Here is a 7,380-nt window from a genome sequence, read left to right as displayed (position 1 = left end):
AACTGTTGCGTTGCAGTCTTGCAGGTGTCGTATGGTTTGGTTGAACACAACAGGCACGAGTATATGACCCATGAGAAGCGGATTAATCCACATAAACACTTAGAAATCACAGATACCCTTTACTACCATCATGCCTGGATTTGAAGAAAATTTAGCTAAACTTTAAGGCAAAGTTAATAAAATGCAATGTTACTTTTTCAATGCAAAACACAATTCAATTTCTTCAATTCAGGTGATTGCTGACTTTCACAAACTGTATGAAAATAGTATCACTTGCATTTAGTTGTGAGTCAGAGATAAGGAGAAACGCTGACTGAGGCCTGGTCTTTCACTTTGAGGTGAAAAGAACACTCTCACCTGGCACAGAGTAACCCTTCAATTTCAGCCAGGATCCACGAGGTGCTGGATCAGGGCTCTCACTGTTCAGATCCTGAAGTCACACTGGGGAATCTCCTAAAACCACTGCTTTCCTTTGCATCTTCATGAACTACAGTTGCTTCATATTTCAAAAGAAAAAGGAAGATCAACAACTTCCCAGGCTATTCATGAGAAGACAGCAAAAACAAGCCAAAAGTCATATTTGATGGCAACTACAATTTTAACATTTATATGTTTATTGTTTATTTGAAGTCTTTAAATAAGGCACAAAAATAAAAAAAATGTCTGTTTGTATGTGTATTTAAAAATACCCAAGGCTCAAGAAGGAATGATATTTATGATTTTCCAAAAGACCACATCCACCTCTGCATGTCTCGCTATTCTCCACGTGCTCTAGGCCAAAGCCCTCTTATCATCCCTCCACCAAATACATTCATAATAATCACAAAAATTAAGATGAGAAAATGGAGCAAACTACCACACACACCTGCTTGGACAACTATGAGGCGCAAGACATCCTGATCCCTGAGAAATGCAGGTTCATGCTCCCCATGCAAGCCTCTGGCACAAACACTATCCCACAATGCAACAGCAAGCATCTGATGCCTCGCTTTGGGTTCGCAGTGACGTATGCATGCCAGTGTGACTGCTATTTGTACTCTGAGGGTGGCTGACCCAGGTTCAGCAGTATGAGAGCTTATGGGAGAGAAAGGATCTGAGGATCACTGACTCCAGGCCTGTAGACAATGCAAGAGGCTAGAGCACATCAGGGCTGAGCAAAACATACACTGACATGAAGCAAAAGGAAAGAAGAGCCAAGATCTTTCCTACTCTGTTCATGGTGCATGTGCATGAAACACCCAGACAGGGCACATAAAATACGATTTAATACATATTAATAGAAAACTATACTGAGATACAATTTACAGTTACATCTGAGCCTTGTCTTTTTGCCAGAAATATATACCAATATTTAACAGTATTTAAAAGTGCGCAGTGCTCAACATTCTCTAAACTCACATCTCTTTATTCACAGAACAACACGACTCACTTTTTCACCTGATTTCCAGTGACACTCCTCAGTCTGACTGCAGGGGCGTCAGGGTTGACTGCCACACAGCTTTTCTCTGGTGATTTTCTGCACTGTGGACCACGAGTTTAAGAAACTGGAGAAAACACTCACAAACCCACAAACACCCTTACTGCCATACCTGACGAGGCCACAGGCAAGCCAGAGGCTGGAGTGTCAGGACCTAACGGGAGGCAGAAATGTACCGGTGACACATGGAGTCTACAAAAATGTGATGTGCAGACAGGTTAAACTGGGGCCATTCTGAATTCATGCATTTGCCAGAGTACCTGACTGCTTTGAGCGTGCTTAGAGGACTGGAGTTACAAAGAGGCCAATAAACATCCTGGCTGTCTCTGGGGGAGGAGGAACTCTGGTGGAAGGCACATGGAGCATGGACGGCATTCGCAAGAACACGGCCACCATCACTGCTGCGGCTTCTGTTTGTGGACCATCAAAATAACCGTAAGTCCTGCAATATTGCACATTAATCGTATATATTCTGCACATTTAGAAAAATCCACATTGTACGGATTTTTGGTGTAACTATACTGTATTAGTTGTTCTAATATTTTGAAAAATATTAAAAATTCCAAACAAACCAACCACTTTTTTTTCCACAGATGTACATATTTGATTGCTGAGTTACTGCAAATGCAAAGGTTAATCATGCGGGCCACAAAATGTCAACCGCACCCAACCCCCTTATACCTTGCACTGCAGTGCACCAGGCAGACGTTACTGACACCCTCACACCCGCTCACACTGCTGCTAGCACTATAAGCCTTGTGTGATGAACAGGGTCCCCAGCCAGTGTACCAAAGCACCACCCTCTCCAGTGCAGTGAAGCCACAGTTGTGTGATGGTGTGATGCATTCTCATATCTCTGGAGTGTTAATGGATACACTTCTGTTCTCTTTTTGCTGGAAGTCGCTCTGGATGAGAGTGTCTGCTAAATGAATGTAATGTAATGTACAGTTTGTCATATTTTGCACATTTTTTCCTTCTACCAATCATTTAATCAAATCACACTCCTCCACCTGCTGGTTCTTGTCACTGTGTTTAGTTTAACATGGTTCCAGCCCCTGACAGAGACTTGCATCTGCTTGCTTTTTGTTACCATCATTAACAGTGTCATAACCCAGATGGTGAGTGAACGTCAGGGCCGCAGCTAGCTGGTCAGTGTCCCGCACCAAAAAGGCCTGGTCCTGCATTAGCTCCAGTCAGGCAGCAAACCAGAGATTAACATTTGGAATGTAGAATAAACTTCTGCTGCATTCTGTTTGGCACACAGCACCCCCTACAGGCCAATACATGTCACTACATGTCCACAAACACCATGAGGTACCAGCCTAGACCTCCAAGCAGGAACATGGTGACGTGGATGCTGTAGATGAACAGCTCGTTGAGGAGGCAGAAGTCCAAGCGGCAGTGGACAAGCAGCAGGAGGACCACGTGGAGCTCGTACTGGAAGCACCAGAAGACGCGCACGCCCGCCTACTGCAGGCAGAGGAGCGCGGACATCGCCACCTGCAGGAGGGAGGTCAGCAGTACGAAGCCGTGGATCCAGCGTGACCTCAGGTACAGGTGGAAGCTGTCTTACCAGGTGCACACGGGCGGGGCGAGGGCATGCAGGTGCTGTGGGGGCCGTGGAAGGAGCATGCCCACCGCGGGGTGGGGATCACAGGCATGGGTGGGCTAATCGAGTCCCAGGCTTTGGGGGTGTGCCCCAGCGGTCAGTAACCATGGAAACCCAGACGCAGTGGGCAGGTGGGGGTCCTCTACTACAGCAGAACGCCTTCCATCTCAGAAAGCATGACCTGGTCATCAAGAAGTCTGAGCAGTGAGAAGAGACACCTCTGTTACTAAGCAAATGCTCACCTACAATTGCAAAGCTTCAGATCGACAGCGACTAGAATGGCGTTTACTGTACATGAAGTACAAGTGCCTTTTTATCTAACACAATGGATTTAAACTAGGAAATAATTCTCTCTAACTGGATTTGTAATATTTACTAAATGCTAATTAGCCATGCAATGAAACAAAGTAGCCAGTTACAAACAGAATGCAGGTACAACAAATGGATGCAACAACACCTGCTCCCATGGGCTTCGAAAATAATAACTATCCACCACGAAGCGACATTTTCAGAGCACGTCCAGCCAGCCAGCCAAAAGGATGGACAACATTAGCACTATCTAAAACACCCAGTTAAAACAGTGTTTCCACAGGTTGTACTCCAATAAGGCTGCAGTGGTGACTAGATATATCCTAGCCTGCTAGCCAGCTCCCTAATATGATAATATGAGCTAATGAAAACACGCACAATACTTTTTCCATGCAGAGAAAGATCTTGCGTCTTAACATGTTCATATAGGCACAGCGAACCGTACCTATAAGTGCCCAGAACACTCCGATGGTTTATAACATTTCTGTTCAAGTAGCTGTTGAGACAGTCGCATTTAACACATCGTTTTGCATATTGCTAAACCAATGCAGTGTGTAGACAGCCAGGGCTCTCCTCCTACTTTGCTGTCAAATGGTTAGCCTGTTCTCTGTGGATTTCACAGTTTGTTTAGTTAGCCAGCTAGCCCGCTAAAAAAAAACTAACGTACCATGAGACTTACAAATGGCAGTTGTGGGACAAAGTAGCCCCATAAAATACAAATGAAACGACGGCACATTAAGTTGTTTGGTTTTTCCAGCATGCAATTTCACATCAGAATTCTCAAATGAACGCCTACAGTGCAGCTCGCAATTTACGGCAGTCGTGAAGAGCAGAAACCAACAAGCTGCCATTGGCGGAAATTCAGAGCGGTCGCTGCGCAGGTTCACAGATTCCTATTTCATCTGGATAAGCTCAGAGCTCAAGAGAAAATAACCATAGTGTGTTCATGTGTATTAAAAGTTGTTATTCTACGCAGCCCCAAGCGACGCCCATGAACCAGAAATTTGCTAAAAATTACCTGCGATAAAATTAATAGTTTTAACTTAACTGCATGCCTCTTCAGCAAGAAGGGGGGCTGTATTACCTGCACATTCCATCCAAATCTCCTATTACAAATGGGTATAAAGATATATGATAGATATCACATTGACATATGACATTTGTGAAAACATCCATATTGAGTTTGTCCGTAAATATGCAGATGTTTCATACTGAATGAATAAGATATGAAAACACACGGTTTCCTGTGATTTGTGCTTTTTTGGAGGTGCCTGTTGGTGTCTCAGTCACAATCCTCTGGACAAGTGTGGGGATAACAGGAGAAATTTAGCCACTGTGGCTGGACCACAGCTCATAAAGTTAATCCTATCATGTGTGAGCAACCCCCGAGGCTGAATCATGACCATCTGATCTATGACATAGTCAGCTGAATCAAGATGGAGAGATGCTTTGCAGGCTGGGTAATATGTATCCTGTATCTTGGATCTGTCTGCTGGTCGGGTAGGGTCAAAGGGCATGGCAAGTTTTCAGCATCATTTAGAACCTTGTTAAAAATTTAAAAATATGAATATGATGCTTATGTTTTAAAATTTCTACAGCATACCTTTCACGTATATCATCAAATGTTGAGCGCATTTTTTCATCATTCATTTCTTCATTTAGCTGTCTAAATGAAATCTGTGTCGCTCATTCAGCTAAGGCTCATGTACAGCTACCAAGAAATGCAAAAATACTTCCAAGACTTTATCCTAAGTATCTGTGAAGTGGCTGATTACCAGCTACATTGTTTCCATATCAAAATATGATGAAGTTGCTTCTGTCTTTTGCTATTCTGTGTAATTTGCCTTTATTCAGACATTTTTAAAAACAGACTGCATCTGGAAAACATCCAGGTGTGTGACATTATACCAATATCACTACAGCAGCTTTGTCACTTAGTAAATTTATGAGAAAAAAAAACATGCTTCTAAAGAAAATGTTTCCCTCATGAGTGTATGTTTTATATTAACATGCTGGACTCTTCAGCAAAAATTACAGGCCATCCTAATAAGTTGTTCGAACATTAAATTTTAATAGTAAATCAATTATCATGATGAAAAGCCCCAAGGGTTGGCCTTATTACTAAATTGCACATCTTATATTGGCATTAATCTCCAACCTGTCCCTGCACGCCTGGCTACCCAAGCGGAAGGGCAAAAACAACTTGGCTACACGTCAGAAGGGCATGTTAGAACTGGCTGTAATGAACGGCCTCATAGGTACCCAACATGTTTCAAAATCTCAAAATTTGCTAACCGTGACGTCATCTGTGTAATGTAAACACGTGATTTGCATACATCAGGTGCTCATTCTGTAGCGAGGAAACAGCAGCTTGTCAAAGTCGCATCTAGACAATGGATGAATGACGTACATGTTGTTTACCAGCTACGTACAATCACTACTCTATATTAAATACGCCTCTTAGTTATAACAGTATAACATCTTCAACAACTATAACAATACGGCTGGATTATTATAATAACTCGCTAAACTACTATGCACCCCCCAATTTTAAGTTAGCATGTCAGTAATACTATGCAATAGTATAGATGATGTATTAAATTGACTGCTAGCGGACTACGTTTCTCTGGTACCAATGAGTAGAAAAAAGTGCCTACATCCCTCATGTCTGCAGGAAGGACTGAACTACCCCGTTGACCATGATCCTCTGCGATGGCAGATCAGTCTTTGTAAACTTTAATTCACCTCTCTAACTTTTCCAGTGCAGCGGACAACCTTCTCGGGGCGAATTTATGCGCTGGTCGAAAGATTACATCCAGCCTATTTGTCAGCTAGCCAGACGGCATGCGTAGAGACGGGGCTCTGGCGGATAAATCATAAACATAGGCATTTTTAAAAAGAGTTTATTACGGTCGTTAATGGCGCGCTGACTCCCGCTGCAAAATTTAAAGGATATTATGCAAAATCAGAAAAACAAACCTTATAATACTTAATCAAACACGCGTAAAGCTGTCACTGGGGCTAAATAAATTCTTCCAATTAACTTGCTTGGAGATTGTGATTGCTTTTACTAATTTAATCAACAGCGTAATAATTCGGCAGTGAGCCGTGATAGATGCGCGCGCAGATGGAAGGCAGCACGAGGGCAGCGCATTGATGGTGATTAAAATGTGGCGGCACGTGAAGCGTACCCGCGAGGACCTCTTCTGCCTCCACTCAAACCATCTCCAAATTTTAGCAAATTTGATATATCAAGTGTGTAAGCTTGGTCTGTGCATAGAAAATAGCAATCACATTCAATCAGTAGCAAATTAAACAATACTTAACATATTTTATCAAAGATGAAAAAAATAAGGAAGAAAGTGAAAATCATCGAAGTTTGCATATTTATTGTGTGTGGTGCGTAGGAGAGTATGCAAATTCTGCATGAGTACTGTAAATGAGCTTAGAGGACACTGATGAATTTGGAATGTCAGACCTCTTGACCATTGCGGTTATTTATGTAGGAACCAAAGGCTCTAATTCTCAGTGCTGCAGATGTATGGGGGCCTGTTCCCCCAATATACCGTATATGTGTATAATACCCATACTGTATTTTTCCTGTGGTAAAACGTTTTACAACCACTAGAGGGCAGTGTCTATTCAGTTTTCATAGTGGCTGAGAGTAACGGATGTATGATTTTGGGATATCTGGCTTTTCCCTTGGGTATTCTGCTGTAATTTAACATTAGTGTGCTAAACTGTAAACCATGGCCAGAACTTTCTCAGCTAACCATGAAATAACTCTTGGAACAGCAATATTAACTCAAATGAACTGTCAGTAGAATATTAGAAAGATATGACCACTTACAGAGAAAGAAAGGGAAAGGAAATTTACATGTTGTTTATAAGTTGAAAAGGTGGCTTTCCCCCTTGGGTTGGCTGACATTTTATCATTTCATTTAACAGCTGTTTTTCCATTCTGCAAGTCCACCACAGCAGACCA

The 7,380-nt window shown here is 42.4% G+C and overlaps 1 pseudogene; it reads right to left on the bottom strand.

The window, feature by feature from the left end:
- Window positions 1-2,093: 2,093 nt before the first annotated feature.
- Window positions 2,094-4,185, bottom strand: LOC118777240 (annotated as a pseudogene).
- Between the last annotated feature and the right edge of the window lie 3,195 nt (window positions 4,186-7,380).

This window comes from Megalops cyprinoides, chromosome 4 (genome assembly GCF_013368585.1).
Source record: "Megalops cyprinoides isolate fMegCyp1 chromosome 4, fMegCyp1.pri, whole genome shotgun sequence".
Lineage (NCBI taxonomy): Eukaryota > Metazoa > Chordata > Actinopteri > Elopiformes > Megalopidae > Megalops > Megalops cyprinoides.
Note: the sequence above shows the minus strand (reverse complement) of the source record. Positions and strands in the feature narration are given on the sequence as shown.